This window comes from Emydura macquarii, unplaced genomic scaffold (assembly GCF_026122565.2).
Source record: "Emydura macquarii macquarii isolate MOO-44397 ecotype Brisbane River unplaced genomic scaffold, CSIRO-AGI_Emac_v2 contig_2676, whole genome shotgun sequence".
Taxonomy (NCBI): Eukaryota; Metazoa; Chordata; order Testudines; family Chelidae; genus Emydura; species Emydura macquarii.
In genome coordinates, this window is record NW_027132813.1 from 39,299,381 (window position 1) to 39,317,702 (window position 18,322).

The window sequence follows — 18,322 nt, forward strand, 5'->3', positions numbered from 1 at the left end:
TCTGCATACTGCGGAGTTTTGTACCTTTCTGAGGCCTGGTCTACACTGATGCCAGTGGTTGGCGGGAGATATGCAAGCTACGTGAGGTAGCTTGCGTATCTCCCGTCAACGTACTTATGTTTATGTAGCATGACATCTTCACGGCATTGCATCAACAGGAGACACCCTCCCATCAATGCAGCCTTACTCTTACTGGCGTCGACTGGCGAGTCCATCTGGGATCCATTCAGCAGATCTCCATGACCTGCTCAATTGATCCCGCTGCATCAGTCGCCATGGAGCCGGCAATGTAGACATACCCTTAGAAGAATATGGTGCTGGCCCCTGCTGAAGATGGGATACTAGGCTAGGTGGACCATGGGTCTGATCCAGTATGGCTATTCCTATATGCCAGTTGGCCATTGTTCAGTGGTCTAGTTAACTAGTACCCCACACCACAGAACTCAGTACAGCTAGCACTGATGAATAACCTTTTGGGCAATTTCCACACAGTGTCCAAAGACTTAATGGGGCTTGGGGATGGATCTATGTTCTCCTAGCTGTAGTCTCTTTAGAACAGCTTTCAGACCCATTCTCTAGCAGTGTAGGGGAGCTTGTGGGGGGATAATTGTTGGATGAAGAGACAAGTAATTGGATGTGGATCATTTTGCTTCTCTGGTTATAGTTTTGTCCAGGTATGTAGTGATTGAACATAGTTGCCTTCTGATGGCTGTCCAGGGACCTCTGAAATGAGGTAGTGTTCGCAGAGCAGGTGTATTGGAGAGAAGTCTGCTATGTAAACATCATTGACTCACAGGCTGATAATCTGAAACAGAAGTCACGGAGGGGGGAGACTTTCAAAATCTCCCGCTGTGTGAATAGGCATGGAACTACCTTCACTCTTGTGGGTGGTCCCTGGAAAGGAGGCACATTATTTGGGCAATGAGAGATCCTGATTCTGTACCTGTTCCAAGTGGGGGAAGGACACCGAACGTTAGCTTGCAGAGCTGTCAATGAGATATCCTTCACAAGTGATGAATTCACTACAAAGCAAACCAAAGAGAACATAATGGGAAGCAGGGGAGAATCAGCACATTGCAATATGACCATACTGGAAATCCTCTCTATCTCATTCTGAGTCCTCTCTATTTTGGGAGCAGGACAAGAGGAGGTTGAACAAACTCATTGGAGTGGCTTTATTAATCTCTGTTTTGTTGGAAAAGGTTACTAGAAATACAGTTCTCTTATTTCCTGGTCAGAACTCTGTAGCATCTCTCTCTCTTCCATGTTCGAGTTGCCAGTAGGGGGTCAGATCCTCAGCTAGTATAAACTGGCATAGCTCCATTGAAGCTGATTTATAGCATTTGTAGATCTGGCCCATGGTGTTTAGTAATCTGCATCTGACTTGGTATATGGGTCTAATTATTATGAAGTTTTTGAAAGTCATCCTTCATGGTCTCTTAGATAGTCTAGCATAGACCTGAATCTCTCTTCTGTGAGAGTTTACAGCCTCATGCTATGTTCCTTTTTCTCTTCAAGTCTTCTGTGCTCCAGATCTAAGAGATCTGAAAGCTTCATGCCAGGAAGAACAAGAATGATGAGAGGCCCATTTCCCCTATTCTTTGATCTCTGATAAGTCTTCGACAATAAATTATATCTGCTAGCAATTCTTGAATTTATCGTAAGTCTTAAGGAAACCACATTGAGTCTTTAATAAAAACTGAAGGAGAAAAGCATGCTTAAATTAGAAAACCTTTCACTGTCTTTGCTGAGTCTGGGAATGTCTGACCTTAATTTTGTTTATATCTTAGTGAAAATTTCAGTGTGTTTTTAGAACTCATAGACCACAAAGCAAAATAAACAGATGCTGTTGGGAATATAGGGAAGAAAGCATAGTTTTTTTTGGTTTCAAATTATATAAATAGTGTTAACAAAAATGTTTAAAGAAAATACTATATAATAAAGGTAATTTCATTATTTCCCTGCTGGCCTTACTCTAATTCAGATGTTAGCTTTGCCAGTCATTTTGAAAAGGTATTTTAGATAGCTATAGGTCTATATGGAGGGGAGACCAGAGACCAGAGGAGATTAGGCTGAGCCCAAGTTTGAAGGTAATTCAATTTAGATAGAAATGGAAAGCCTTCCTCCAGCAATGACAGAGAAATCAAAAAATCAACAAAACCCTGAATCCACAGGGAGAGGGCTCCTCTTGGAATATTTGGTGCTTTTAAAATAATTAGGCTTGATGCTTAGATACCAAAGTGACAGGCTCCTAAGAACTAATGAAAATAGACAAATACTCTAAGTTCTTTTGGTGACCATCTGCATCTGGGTTTTCAAACAGTACATTTATGGGAGAGAAAATAAGGCTCTATCATGAACCCTGTAGAGACTGCATTATACATCTATTTGTATAGACACATATGCATATTGCTGGAAGACGGCATCGTTAAAAAGCTGAGCTTTAAGGCTAAAATTTTTAAAAAGCCTCTACATGATTTAGGAGCCTCCATCTCGTTGACTTTCAATGGGTATGTCTACACCGCAGTTAGAAACCTGTGGCTGGCCTGAGCCAGCTGACTTAGGCTCACAGGGCTTGGGCTAAGGGGCTGTTTCATTGTGGTGTAGATGTTCAGGCTCAGCTCTTTCCTCCTCCATGCTAAAGGCAGAACATTTAGAATCTGTGTAAAATGAGGATAATTAAGTTATTATGATGAACCATTTGTGCCATCTCATTTCCTTATACATTACTGATGTCCTCTTTTTGGTTGAACCCTGTAGTCACTTTGCCCCATGTTTTAAGAGAAGTCAAAATATATGGACATTTCTTGGGGTGCTGCATCACTTTAAATAAATTTAGAAATCTCTCCACTTTCCAGCAGAATCTCAAGGGGAACATTCACTCACTTTGCGTTTACAGTAAGTGGAACACAAAAGGTCAGGTGTGTCTTGGCATTTGGATATCAGCCAACTTAAAAATCTTTGCTGGTTGAACTTTCCAAAGTTATTAAGATTGATACAAAATGATTTAAAAAGATGAGGTCTTTTTCCGATCCTATTGTCAATTTTGCGAACATATTCTATTAGGGTGAATATTCTTCTAAGCATATTTCACTCTTCCCTGATGATACCCTGCCATCTACCTGTGGCATTTGCCATAGAAGGATATAGGTGATGGATGTCAGGCAATTATAGGTGAGGCACATTAATTTTTTGTTTGAACCTTTTTTGCAGCTTCAGCAAAGTAAAGAAACAGCATTGAATGTTTCGATCTCCTGACCTTCCTCAGCAGTTACAGAAGCAAAGCAATTGCTATTATTAAGCCTAGCCACATGTATGAGGATTGATATGTAAGAAATTCTAGATGTCACGGGTTAACCCCTTTCTTTCTTGGTGATTGCATATTAAGGCTCTGATTCAGCAAAGCACTTAATTGCATGCGTAACTTTAAGCACGTGCTTAAGTCCCATTAACGTCAATGGAATTTAGGCACATTTTTAAGCACTTTGCTGAACTGGGGCCTTTATCTCTAGAAAACACATCCATTTGGCTTGAAGTAATTTTATATTAAAGATCATTCTTGTAGTAGGTTTTCATTCAGTCTATACATTCAGATTAATCTGACAACAAAGAAGACTTCTTCCAAAGAAACTGAAAAATTTGAGGGAGAAAACATAGAGCAGGAATATCAAATTCATCCTTTGTCTTTTAGCAGGGCATTCCATTTCTGAGCTGATGTATTATGATTTCCCCAATAGTTCCTGATTTCACTTATACAAGAAATTTCCTGTGTTTCAGCCTTCAAGCTGTTTCATATGCCAACCAACCTTTGGAAGAAAAAGCCATTCTTTGAATCCAGCTTTAAAATTTACTTCCTTACTTTCAGCTGATCATCTCCCCATTACTACCTGCTTTTATTATTGGGCCAGTTCCTGAGGTCCTCATGCAGATTTACCTTAGCCCTTACTCTAGCAAGCTCCCATTGAAATCATTTGAGAAAACAATGGAACCTGGCTAGAGGAGGGAAAGTGTTCAACCTGAGCGACCACCTCAGGATTTGGCCTAGTAATAATAGCAATGAATAATGGAGGACTGGTCTCTTTACCCCCTGAGCCCAGCAGTCATTTGAGAAATCAACTGGAATTTCCTGAAGTCAGGATAGAGTTAAAAGGACGTGACAAATACATAACATAAATGATCATGTAAAATTTGTATATAGCCCCTTAGGTATGTATGATGCTTTACAGAAAGAATAACTGCCTGGGGCCAAACTCTCTTCTATGCAGCCTGTGAAGTGCTGAACTCTTGCATTACATTATTGTAAATTTGGAGTAAATGGAATTACTCTGGACTTAGGCAGGTGTAGAGAACAGCAGAATCTGGCTCCGTGGTTCCTTGTATGTATTTTGGTTTGCATTGGTGGTCAAGAGATTAATATTTTTATTGTACCATATCTTTGAAACACCATGTCATTGCACTTCTGATGTACCCCGTCCCAATTAATAAAATTTGTTATTTAATTTTAGCAAAACTTTAGCCATCTGCCAAACAATTCTTACTCCATTTCAACATGCGTCAAAGTTGCCCAAAGCATGTATCTAGGGTGAAAGCCATATGGTCCCTTTTAATTTAAATTCCACCATGAAAAAGCTAGCCCAATATTGAACCAATCTCTCTAACTTTCTAATAATAAAAAAGTATGCATATTGATTTATAATATCCATAGTAGTCTCAAAATTCATCATATATGCAAGTCCACTTTCATCCAAAAGGAAATATTAATTCATAATCTGTATTTGGTAATATATCTCTTATGAATAGAATTCAAAGTATGAAAATAATTATAATCTAATCTATATAAATATATATGTAAATGTGTGTCTCTAAAACAAACTCATTATCTCAGGCTGAACTGATAATTAAAGAAATCACTTTGAGGATGGCAAGAATGACTGCAAGGATTTTTCTGCAGTATGTTTGTTGGGAAACTCAATATTATTTCTAAATATACCAAGTACAGTAGAGGTCACAATTGAATAAAGGAAAGTTTTGTTATTTAGCTCACTCATATGAACAATATTCCTTGGTATATGCAATGTATTAAGATGACATAAATTTTGTGTCCCTAAAATACTCATGTTTACAATGGCGTAAATCAACTGTAACTTTATTGATTTAAATGGAGTTACTTTGGATTTACTCCAGTGTAAATTAGAACAGAATTTGACTCCAGTTTTGTGTATAATTATTTCTGACTACTCATTTATACTGCAGTGTTTGCTTAATGTCCATATAGCTCAGTTTCATAGACTCTAAGGCCGGAAGGGACCATCATGACCATCTAGTCTGACCTCCTGCATATTGCAGGCCACAGAACCTCACCCATCCATTGCTGCTGTAAGCCCCTAACCTCTGGCTGAGTTACTGAAGTCCTCAAAACTTGATTTAAAGAGTTCAAGTGACAGAGAATCTATCATTTACTCTGGCTCAAACCAGCAAGTGACCCGTGCCTCATGCTACCGGGGAAGGCCAATAACCCCCAGGATCTCTGCCAATCTGACCTGAGGGAAAATTCCTTCCTGACCCCAAATATGGTGATCAGTTAGACCCCAAGCGTGTCCATGAGACCCACCAGCCAGACATCTGAGAAAAATTCTCTGTAGTAACTCAGAGCCCTTCCCATCTAGTGTCCCATTTCTGGCTGTTGGAGACATTTGTTAATGACAGTTGCAGATGGGCTATATGCTATTGTAAGCAATCTCATCATACCACCCGTTCCATAAATTTATCAAGCTCAGTCTTGAAACAATTTAGGTTTCTTGACCCCCTACTCCCTCTGGAAGTTCACTCCTCTGATGGTTAGGAATCTTTGTCTAATTCCGAGTCTAAACTTATTGATGGCCAGTTTATATAGATTTGTTCTTGTGCCAGCATTGGCCCTTAACTTAAATAACTCCTCTCCCTCCCTGTGTTTATCCCTCTGATGTATTTATAGAGAGCAATCATATCTTCCCATAGCCTTCACTTTGTTAGGCTACACTCTGTAATTCTCCTCTCATAGGTTAGGTTCTCCATTCTTCTCATCATCCTAGTAGCCCTTCTCTGCACCTGTTCCAGTTTGAATTAATCTTTCCTAAACATAAGAGACCAGAATTGCACATAGTATTCCAGATGAGGTCTCACCAGTAGCTTGTACAATGGTAATAACACTTTCCTATCTCTATTGGAAATACCTCACCTAATGAAGCCTTTTTCACCGCCTCACCACAATGGTGGCTTTCAGTCATCCTGAGATAGACAAATACACCCAAGTCTTTCCTCCTCCTCTGTCTTTCCAACTCATATTTCCCCAGTTTATAGCAAAAGCTCTTGTTGTTAGTCCCTATGTGCATGACCTTGCACTTTGCACTATTACATTTCATCCCATTTCTATTACTCCGGTTTTCAAGATTGTCCAAATCTTCTTGTATGATATTCCATTCTTCCTCCATATTGCCTATACCTCCCAACTTTGTCATCCACAAATTTTATTAGTGCACACCCACTTTGTGTGCCACGATCGTTAATGAAAACGTTAAATAATATAGGTCCCAAGCCTGATCCCTGGGGAACACCACTAGTAACCTCCCTCCCTGACAGTTCACCTTTCAGTCTGACCCAATGTAGTCTCCCCTTTAGTCAGTTCCTTACATACCTTTTGATTCTCGTATTAATCCCCATCTTCTCCAATGTAACTAATAATTTCCCATGTAGAACTGTATCAAATGTTTTACTGAAATCCATTTTCTTTCTCTAGAAAATTGGTTATCTCCTCAAAGAGAAAGATCAGATTGTGTCAGGCCAATCTACCTTTTGTAAAACAATGTTGTATTTTATACAAATTACCTTTTGCCTCTATGTCTTTAATTACACTTTTATTGGATCAGCTTCTGTTGGTGGAAGACACAAGGCCCCAAACTACACAGAGCTCACCCGCAGAGTGTCAGACACTGTGTCCCCTTCCCTAGAACAGAAGAGCCTTCTGCAGCATGAAAGCCTGTACACTTCACCAACAAAAGTTGGTCCAATAAAAGATATTGCCTCACCTACCTTGTCTCTCTCATGTCCTGGGACCGACATGGCTACAACACCACTGCATACATTTAATTACTCTTTCTTTCAAAATTTGTGCCAAGACTGTGCATGCAACTAAGGACAAACTAATGGGCCTGTAATTTCCTAGGTCACTTTTTTTTTCCTTTCTTAAATATAGGGGCTATATTTGCTGTTCTCCAGTCAGAGGGTATTTTACGGATTCATTAAAAATCCTTGCTTTTGCGCTTGCAATTTCTGCCAGCTCCTTTGATATTCTTGGATGGAGATTATCCAGGTCCCCAGATTTGGTCCCATGAAGCAGTTGGGGCTGAGCTGTCAGCTGTTGACAGATCCTGACACACACACAGCAGTGGGTTTGCATTTAGAGTGTGTTGACATGGGGAAGAGTGCTGGTGTGCGTACAGCAGAGTACTGGGCGCCTGGACTCCTGGGTTCTCTTACCAGCTCTGTGGGACCCTGCTCGCCACTTCCACACCAGGACCCAATGTCCCTTTCTGGGATACAGGCATCACGCTGACTTGTTACAGTTCCCAAAGGACATGGGGCTTCATTCGCTTGGAGGTCCCTGGAGGAAAGGGGCTCAGGAAGAGCCAAGTGTTATTCAGGTCACTGTGGGGTCTGGGCAGGGCACCGCCGGGTTCCCGGGCTGCTCTCCTCCAGAGGGAGAGGGAGCAGCCAGTGTTTGAGAGAGACACCAGCACAGTGAGGCAGCAGCCGAGGCCCATCGGTGATGACACCAGTCAGTTCCTAGGAGATGTCCCACACTGCTGCCCTCGCCCAGACTCTCCCTCTTCTCAGCGTTCCATGTCTCACCTTCAGATGCCCGGCTGAACAGCTGGGAGGTCCCTCAAGGCACCTCTGCATCCCCCGCTGACATGCCAGCTCCCAGCTTGGGGCAGGAGTCCTTGCCAGGGAGCAGGAGCAGGGTTAGCCAGCAGGACAGGGCACCAGCTGGTGGCAGTAACTGGCAGCTTCAGGAAAGATTGTTTAGAGGCCTGGCCCTGAGGAGAGACTCCCAGCTGGGGATGATGGAGGCAGAGGGTCCTGGGGGCTCTGTGGTGCTGTTGGCTGCAGTCAGCCCACGCCGCCTGCCCCTGGAATGAGGCAACCCAGGCCATACCACGTGCTCTGCCCTTTATTGCAAAGACCTGCCGCAAGAGAGCTTGCTGGGGACCCACTCAGACTGTGCATGGGACAATCTCCAGGCCTGGGCTGCAGAGCACCCAAGTCGGTGTGAATATCTCATAGGTAACTAGAGAGTCAGAATGTAGATTCTCAATATGTCCCCTGCCAGGATGTCTAGTCTAATGGCGAATTAAACTTGTGACAGGTACTTTGCTCAAAGCAAACCCTGGCAGCACTCTTTGGTGATTAGAGCTGCGATTGGGAGACTATGCGTGTGACAACTGAAAAATCACATAGGGACTAATTCTGAGACATGCTGAGCACCCACAACTTCAGTTAAAGTCAACGGGAGCTGCAAGTGCGCTGCACTTCTGAGAGCCGCGCTGCAAACCTCTTTGTGTAAAATACACACCTGTGCAGAGGGCCCGCTCAGGGTCTGTGCAGTACATGAGCCCTGTTTGGCATACTGAAGCAGTGCCTGGCATACTGAAGCCTTGTGCTGACAATGCACAGGGGTGAATTTCATCTTCTATGCCTGAGTCTCCTCATTTGTAGGATTAGAAGGCTAATGCTTGTCATTTCCTAGAGGTGATATTAAGCTATTTAATTAATGGTGGTGAAGCATGTTGAACTCATTGGATTGAAGACATTATGTAGGTGCAATAAGTTATTATAGCGTTAAGAGTATGTGCACTCTAGAAAGCTAGATAACATAATTTCTTATTAAAGAACTAACTTTTCATGGGAGATCTATTACTGAGAAAGCCTCAGTTATTTATTCAGCTACACATCCTCTTAATATTGTCAATAGCTATGGAAATATTAAATAAATATAAACAAATGTATTAGGTATTCTATAGACTATTATTTATCCACTGGTATTTAAATAATGTGTTTAAATTTTTATTTTGTAAAAGATAAATTGCTTAGGACATGCTAAACGCATCTAAGATAACTTATCTGGGGATGTACAAAGTTTTGGTAGTAGTGGTAGACAGCATTATCAATATCATCTTTCTAGAGAGGAGACTTCATTGTTACACAGAACACATGATTCTTCTCTGATATGCAATACATTTACCACACCTTGTTCTTATATATCACGTTGATTGAAGGCTTTGATGCATGTTAGTTGATTCCCACATGGTAAAAATTTTAAATGAGATTAGAGATGTAGGAAAACATTTTATAAAAGTAATTTCAGAAGGATATATAGATTAATTGATGGACAGATTAAATTACTTGTCTGTAGATCTGGAAAGTGATATATCACTATCACAGCCATAGTGGTTTTTAAAAATGCCGAACTAATAGGGAAATATGGCTAAATTGTGCTCTCAGATCTATACTGCGGAATGATTGAGACTCCAGTGTAGATGTAGAAAGAGCAGAATATCTGAGCTGAGATCAACCATACTGATCTCTATTGGTTCACAGTGCAAATATAGGCCTTTATCCTGCAAGCTGTTTCGTGTGGGTAGACCATCCCCAATGAAGTCACAGGCAAGATAACCATTCAGCAGAAACCCTCTTCTTTCTCTTCTTGTTTTTGACATGTACACACACATAACAAAGGACTGTGCATTCCACAAATCTACAAGTAAGAGAGAATAAATATTTCCAGGACGAGGCCTGTAAACATCTCATGTATCAGTATTTTTCTGTGTACAAAGGAATAAAAGATTTAGGGACAGATTCTCTCCTCCACTCCAGCCTCTGTTATGCTGCTCCAGCCATGTATGGATCCAGAACTGTGATGCAAGGGGCCAGTGAAGAATTCCCAGGTGCAGGCAAAGTATAGAGCTGCTGTAAATGGCCCCATGTGATTCCTGTAGCTGAAGGTGGGCGGGGGGCGTGTCTCCCTAGTGCATGCTGCTCTGGAGATTCAGGTCTTTTCCAAACTGTGAGCAACTCATAGGCAGCCCTTGGAAGGCAGCCATAAACTTGAGCAGCCTGTGACTTCTCTCATTTTTGCTGGGGGAACGTTTCAGCCCTCTGAACAGCCCTGCCACTTGTATTGCACTGTCTGGGCTATGCTTCATGGAGGCACAGACCAGGGCCTCAGCCTTATTGCTGTGTGTAAGTGAGGAATGATTTCTTCACCAAATGTACTGTAAACAATGTCTCCATTCCTTTTATGATGGTTTTCATTCAGGAAATTTTGTGCATTGGTGAAATTTCATGGCAACGTCTGTTTTCACATTGCAAAACAGGAATAGCCACTTTTTCATGCAATATGTCATGGTCCAAAAATATTGACAGGAAATAGAAGAAGGATTCTGAAATGTTCAGATCGGGGAGTGGGGCGGAGAGAAGGTGTGAGGGACAGGCTAAGAAAAAAATGATTACTACTGGGGCCTGACATAGGGACAGGAATGGTGAGACAAATACTGGGTTAGAGTCCACCGACTGGAGTCAGGGTTGGAATAGTCATGCCAAGCTTTTTTCTGTTAAGGAAAGTGCTGTAACACTTCAAAGTCAAATTCCACCTTGGAACATTTTCTTTTGGGACGGCTTCTCCCCCCGCCCCCACCTGGATACAGAACAGGGTACTTGCCAGTCTTGACTGCAACCATTTCCAATTTTTCTATATTCTTAAACCAAACTAGGTCTGTGAAAACCATGAACTACAAGACTGACGCAACATGCCCAATATGCCACATGTGTAAAGCCACTCTCAAAAGCTACATGAATGTTCAGACTATTGTAAAGTGCATTCTGTTGGCAGTTCTTGTGAAGAAAGCTATCCTCCTATTTGTGGTTGTTTTTCAGGCTAATCAAAATCCATATGTTCCCTGCCAAAGACTTAATATAGAAAGTTGTATAGTAGATTGCATTTTTCCATGTTAAATCTCATTTTATTACTTTCTGCCCATGTTTCTAACTCTCTAAGTGCTCTGTATGACTGCATTTCTCTCCCATCTCTGGAGCTTCAGCTTCTTTCCTATTTAGAATCATCTGCACATTCCATTAACTTGCTGTTTACTCCTTATTCCTGATCATTTTCGAACAAGACTGGACTTCTCCTTGGCATGCCATTAGAGGCCTCCTCCCCACTCGATACTTATAGCCCATTGTTTATGGTCTTTCAGCCAATTTTCAATCCATGTGACACTGTTTATATCCAAACTGAATAGAATTAATGAGAATAGGATTTCACAGAACACTGTACGAAGTACTTTGCTAAAGCCAAGTGTGTTCTATCTAGCACGTTCTCGTCAGAACTCAGTTTATAATTTTTTTTTTAAAAGGAATCAAGGTTGTCTGTCAAGTGCTGGCCCATATACCTGTAAATCCATGTTGAAACTCATATGACTGTACTCAGGGCCCACTTCAGTAAAGTACTTAAACATGGGTTTAAGTCTATTCCATATTCAGCAATGTACACAAATACATGCTTGAGTGGGGGTTGCAAAGCAGAATGCTTTTCCCATTTAAAATTAAAGTAGGGAGGTACACTTTTCATCCCAATTCACCAAACTTTTATACCTGTTACAGGGAAATGGCAACTTTCATTTGGTAAACTCCGAGCCATTCTTTTCCTGTGAAATGTTGCCTTTTCCATAGATCTTTATTTGACATTTGTTGAGTGTGGGTGTGTGTGTATTTATATTTTTAATCTAGACAGTATTTAATAGGAAAACGCTGGAGATTTTATAAATAACATTTGGAAATGCAATTTCCCCCTTGTTTCAAAGTGAAATACAATTTAAAAAAAGCTCTATATAATGCAAGTTATGGGCCCAGTCCTGCAAACATTTACTAACAAGCATAAGGCCTGATCCAGTGCCATTACAATCAATGGGAATCTTTCTATTGACTTCATTCAGGGTTGGATCAAGGCCAGAGTGGTCAGTAAGTACTCCTAGCCGTTTAACTTAAACATCCATTATATCAAATTAATGGGAGAATTCATGGTAGAAACCCCTATGCCTGGTTGCGTGTGTGTGCAGATTGCAACCCATATTCCTTTGCTGATAAAGGACTTAGTGTCAGTAACCGTCACATACTTATTATATTTTGAATTAGCAGAAATGCCACCATTAAATTAAACTTTTTTAATTGAAATTTGCTTCCCCCCTTCCCCCCCAAACCCTCCCAGTAGCAGAGGAACAAGCATAAAAAACATTCAATTATATATATTTTTAAATGCTCCTTTTAGAACATAGATTAAATTATACAGAAAAATCATTTTCAGGCCACATTTGTGTGAGGGTCTAATGTTAAATAGACAAGTTTGAAAATTTTGGCCCACCCTGATATCTGACGAAGTGTGTTGCAGCCTGCGAAAGCTTATGCCCGCAGAAATTTGTTTGTATTTAAGGTGCTACAGGACTCTCGCGGTTTTTGCTGAGGGGAGATGAGGTTTCCTGTCATGGAGTTCACACCCCCCTAACAGTATGGCTCAGCTGACGGTGCCTGAGAAGACACCCTTGTGTCTCATGAAAATACGGAAGAGCAAATCTTGTGCTTTTGAAATGAAGCAGGTTGCATCAAGTGGCCGTTATTTAAAACAAACACATACAGCTTCCCAGGAGAGCGTAACAATGCTCTCAACAAGAAGCCTTACACATGTGCGTGTGGGTGTGCGTGTATGCATAAGAGCCCAATGATGAGAGAACCAAGAGCCTGATTCAAAGCCCATTGTAGGTAGAGGCAGGATTTCCATTGACCTCAGTGGGCTTTGGAGCTGGCCTGATGTTCCCTGGCCTCACCGCATATGTTAGACCCATGGCAATATTGAAAGGTACGTTTTGTTAGATGTGACTGCTGTCATTTACAGTAAGGCTTGTGGTAAACTTTGTAACAGGCGTAGCGGGTTGGCAAAACCCTCTGACTACGTGCATTTTTAAATGTTGTTTTAAGCTGTGTTATTTGGAGGCAGGCCCGCATCACATGATACAGAGTAACCCAATATTTCTCCTCTAGCAAGTGGAGACACGATACAAACCTTAACTAGAATATGCAGTAGAATAGAGTGAGCTCAGTCACTCAGGTAGGATGAGCGTTTTGCAGTAATCCAGGAAACTGTGCGTGAACACCAGTGTTTTGATGACTCCCCCATCTTTTCAGTGTTTCTTCCATGAGATCTCCCAGTTTACAGGTTTATGGGCTCCTAACAGCAGTTTGCACAGAAAATGAGTTTATAGACTCTCATCAAACTGTACATGTCATTTGCATTCTCATACTAATATTTCATAATGATCTACTTTAATTCCCAGGCACCCATTTCTCAAGGTCTCTAGGCGCCATGACAGAAAGTACTAAAAATATTGTTAATGTGCTGCAAATAGGCAGCATGCCTAAACCTATAAACTATTACAGCAGCGGGAGCAAACAACAACCCACGCCCGGTAGATAGACCAATAAACAAACAACCCCACAATGAACAGCAGATGAGAAAGGAAACACAGCCAAGCAGCTGCTGTCCTAAAGTGGCCATTTTGAAACTGGCTGCTGCTTGCTGCATTCCCCTTTCTGCCAGCTGGGAAATGTTCCTGTCCTTCCTGTTATGTTTTCTCATTCTTATTTCTGAGGAGATGGCACATGCTTGCACACAGCCATTGGAATAGCCTGGTCTCAGGAAACAGACCTGCCTAAGACAAAGTCCGCAATACTGGACAGTTCAAGTGGCTGCCTAATGACCAGAGCAAAGGACTCAATGCAAATACATTTGCATAGAAGGTCAAAATATGTAGAGAGCGTTTTTAAACTAAGGTGAAGATCCATCCATGAAAGGTCTTCCGCTTTACTTAAGTCCCATCTGTGTCCCCCCACAGAGGGTAAGAAGGGAACATAAGCAGACTGTCGGCAGAGGAGGACGTTGTGCCTTTGCATGTGGCACTCTGGACTAGCCCTAAATAGGCCCCTGCAAAGGGGTTGTTGGGGCATGCTGGGAAAGGGGCTCCAGGATCACAGTTCTATGGAGCCAGTGGCCTTCAAGCCCCGCATAAGAAACTAAGGCCAGAGCCCAGCACTCAACCTGAGTAGCCAGGCCGAGCTCTGAGGTGATGTGTGTGGAGAAGGAATCCTTCCCCCACTCTTCTCAAATCTGATGATTAGTTGAAGAGTCTTTCCACATGGGCTATTGCAGTTAGGGTTGCCATCTTTCTAACTGCTGGCAACTGGACCCCTGAGGCCCTACCTCCTCCCCTGCCTCTTCCCCTCCAAGGCCGTGCCCCTGCTTCTCTCTAAGCCCCCTGCCCTGCCTCTTCCCCCAGGCCCTGTCCCTTTCTCCACCTCTCCCCGCAAGACCCCACACCTGCACTGCATCTTCCCCCCTCCAAGGCCCCGCCCCCATTATTCGCTCCTCTCTCCTCATCCCCCCATCACTCGCTGGATCATCTCAAGGAGCCTGCCTGAGGGTAGGAGGCAGCCCCAGCTGAGCCGAGGCTCACTGGACTTTGGTTCAGGTGCCATTCAGGGTTGCCAGGTCCCTGAAAACCGAACACCTAGCAACCTTAAAAGGACTGTCCAGGTAAAAACTGGACAGGTGGCAAATACGCTGCTCTCATGCACCAGGAGGATCTAACAGTCCTGCTCCCATCGCTTCCCTACTTACTGCCATGCAGAGAACTTAAAGAAAGTCCTCTGCACCATAGTGGCTCTATGCCACCTTAGCATGATCCTCTGGAATCCTACACCCACCCAGCTGCTCACACAGATAGAGGAGAGCCGCACTAGTTGCACTGTTAGGGGAGCCTTGTGAAATGGGAGGCTTGGAGGAACCTTGAATTGCCCCCAGGATCATGGGGTGAGGGTGGATGTCATGACCACTATTTCAATTCACAGGCTAGGACATCAGCTAGGGAGAGGCCTCACCACCTCTGCACGGGTTGTGGGGTGGATTTGGTCCCCTCCAGCCATTCCTGCAGTTTCCCAGAGAAGTAATGATTTCATAAGTTTGCACAGGGGTAGGCTGGAAGAAGTAGTTAAAGAACATTGAGTGCTCCTCATTGTGTTTCAGTATACCAGCCAGGGCGGGGAAGCTGTGAGGGAAACACTGCTCAGCCAGACCAGGGAGAAGAGGGGGAGCTGTGGGGGGAGCTGCTGCTCAGCCAAGGAAGGGAAAGGGAGGGGGAGCTGCCCTCTGAGGGAGCTAACCCCTGAGGCTACGTTTTATTTGAATAACTCCTCATTCTTGGTGTTAGTAAATCGTAGCAAGCTAAATCGAGAGGACACAGATTCCACATGGGATGGAAGAAAGTCTGACTCTGAATGGAGGGACTGTGGTACATAATGAGTTTGCCTGTCTTACTCTCCCTGCCCTCTGCCCCTCAGCGCTACCATGAGTCAGAGTGGGCGTATAAGAGATAATTCTCCGACAGTACCATTCGTGTTGGAACAACTCCCTTGCAAAGCTATCTGTTACCCTGAAAGAGCTGCCAGCTGAATGACCTGAATCAGATAACTAGGTGACCTATTCCGCTTGAGAGGCTACCATGTAGTCTGATGCTTGTTGGATTAGGAAGTGTGACTATAGCTATTAGCAGGAAGTTTCTGGACCTGGCTATGGCACACTAAATGCAGGACAGGCTCTTTGAGATAGCTGACCTTGGTGAATTAGGAGCGGGGGGCACAGGGCTGGGGTAGTCTGGGTTGGAGAGAAAAAGAAAGAAAGTTAGAATGCTGATTCTACGTTGCTGATCTCGATGTAGGCTCAATAAGCTGGATCTTATCCTAGAGGCTGATGGCTGTGAAAAGATTTGCTGACAACTCTGTTAGTGGAGAGTTTATATCTGGAACTGGACGAGTTAAAACAGACTGATTTCCCTGCTCCAGCACACATATGCTCCTAAACGCCAGGAGAGTACAAAGGGAGCAAGTGTTAAAATAGATTTGTTCTTTAGAGTGCAAAGACATGTGATTCCTAGCAGTTGGGCAATTTATGGAAAAATGTGCATGCAGGTCTTTTGTGGATATATGCAAAGATATATGCGGGGGAGAGTGGAATTACACTGTCCAAACACCTATCTTCTCTATCAACAAAAGGTTGCCTTAAAGGCAAAAGCTTGTTTTTTCGGTGTTCTGTGCTTGTATTAGTCACACATTTATTTTTGGCATAATTCACGCACTATTTGAAACTTGGCAAGAGTAGAGATGTTATGGCCAAGATTCAGTCTTGCTTCAAGAGTTTCTATGACTATGAATGCCTGAAGTTTACATAGGCTTACTCTGTCACTATAGCAACACATATTTGTTGTGAAACCCTTGTGTTTTTAAGACAAGAATCTGTAAATTAAGTTCAAATTCAATAGGATGTGTAATGCTGGTGACTATATATAATTTTTATTGAGTTTCAAATATTAGGGAAAGGATAAATTTAGGGTATTAGGTAAAATGTGATTTAATCATAAACACACTAATGCTTAGTTAGATGAAAGTAAATTAGTTTGGGACTCCATCCTAGGAGGTGCTGAGCACCTTCAGCTCTTACTCAGGTCAAAATGAGTTGAAGGTTCTCAGAAGTGGTAGTCAAAACCATGCAGGAGCATATCCTTTTTTTAATAATAGTATTGGCCTATCATAGCATCCAGTGTTTAAAGGGACATTCTCAACTTGTCTTTTTTCAAAAATGATTTATTAAAGGAATAACCCCCCAGTTTCTGAGAGACTAGCACCATTTAAATAATCTGGTTTTGAATTTTAGGAAAAACAATATTTATTTTTTTTTTTCTGTTTGCTTGTTGATGTTCACAAGTAAGGTTCTAGCAAATTGACGGCTGTGAAAAACACATCATGGACTGTGAAATCTGGTCTCCCCCATGAAATCTGGCTATTGTTTTGTGGGGAGGGAGTAGCGATATTGCTACCCTTACTTCTGTGCTGCCTTCAGAGCTGGGTGGTCAGCAGCAGTGCAGAGGTAAGGGTGGCAATACCGTGACCTACAATAGCCTTGTGACCTCCCCCCACAACCTCCGTTTGGGTCGGAACTCACACAGTTACAACACCGTGAAATTTCAGATATAAATAACTGAAACTGTGAAATTTAAGATTTTAAAATCCTATGACCATAAAATTTACCAAAATGGACCATGAATTTGGTAAAGCCCTGTTCATAAGGATCTTTTCAAGCAAGGGAAAATCAACTAGGGGCCTGATTCTGCAATGAGCTCTGTAAATGCAGAGCCCTGTATTGAAGTCCATAGTGATCTGTGTGGGTGCAAGGGTCATAGCAGGATTGGGGCCTTACTGACTGTCCATGAAGGGCTGTCAAATACACACAGAATGCAAACTGGAAAAAAGAGGGTGTGTTTTTCCTGCTGACTTCTCTCACCTGTAATAATCTTAGGTGTCACAGGTAATGAAAGAAGGTACAAAATTTTCAGATGTGAATGGGATTTTCAAACTGATGGTGTCCCTTTAAAGTGATATAAAGGCTGTGTTTTCAAACCAGCTTCTAAGATCGGGTCCTCTAAAACAGCGGACCCCTGGGAAGCCTCAGACTATGTCTAAGGGATCCTCAAAGGTTGTTGTTACCATAGAACAGTGGTTTTCACCTGTGATCTCTGGATCCTGGGAGTCCACAGACTATGTCTAAGATTTCCAAAGGGGTCCACACCTCTATTTGCAATTTTTAGGGGTCTGCAAATGAAAAAAGGTTGAAAACCACTGGTCTAAAGACTTACGCGCATGCTTGGCTTTTGCACCGTGAAGAATTTCATTGAAGACACAGTGTGTAAAATTAAATATATTAATTTTACACACTGTGTCTTCAATGAAATTCTTCACGGTGCAAAAGATGTGTGAGTCTTCAAAGGATCAGGGCCTATATCAGCATACACCAATTTTGCATGTCTAAAACCACCAAATAAATTCAGAATTAAATGCTGTTTTTCTACCCACTGGCTTGGGTCTGGTATTTCAGAGGTCTAATATCACCGGTCAGAGGTTTATGGGGAGTAACTCCCATCAGTGCTAATAGCAGTTTTGTGACCTGAAGTATCAGGAGGAGAATGGACATATATGTATTAAAGCATAAGGGAATCATTCACTTTATGGAAGCGGCAGACTTGTAAAACTGTATTTTTATATGAAGCTGGTTTCAGTTAAACAAGTACATAAAAATGTTTTAAACAGAAAACTTCAATTTTGTGGTTGCAACCTTATGTATTTTAAAATG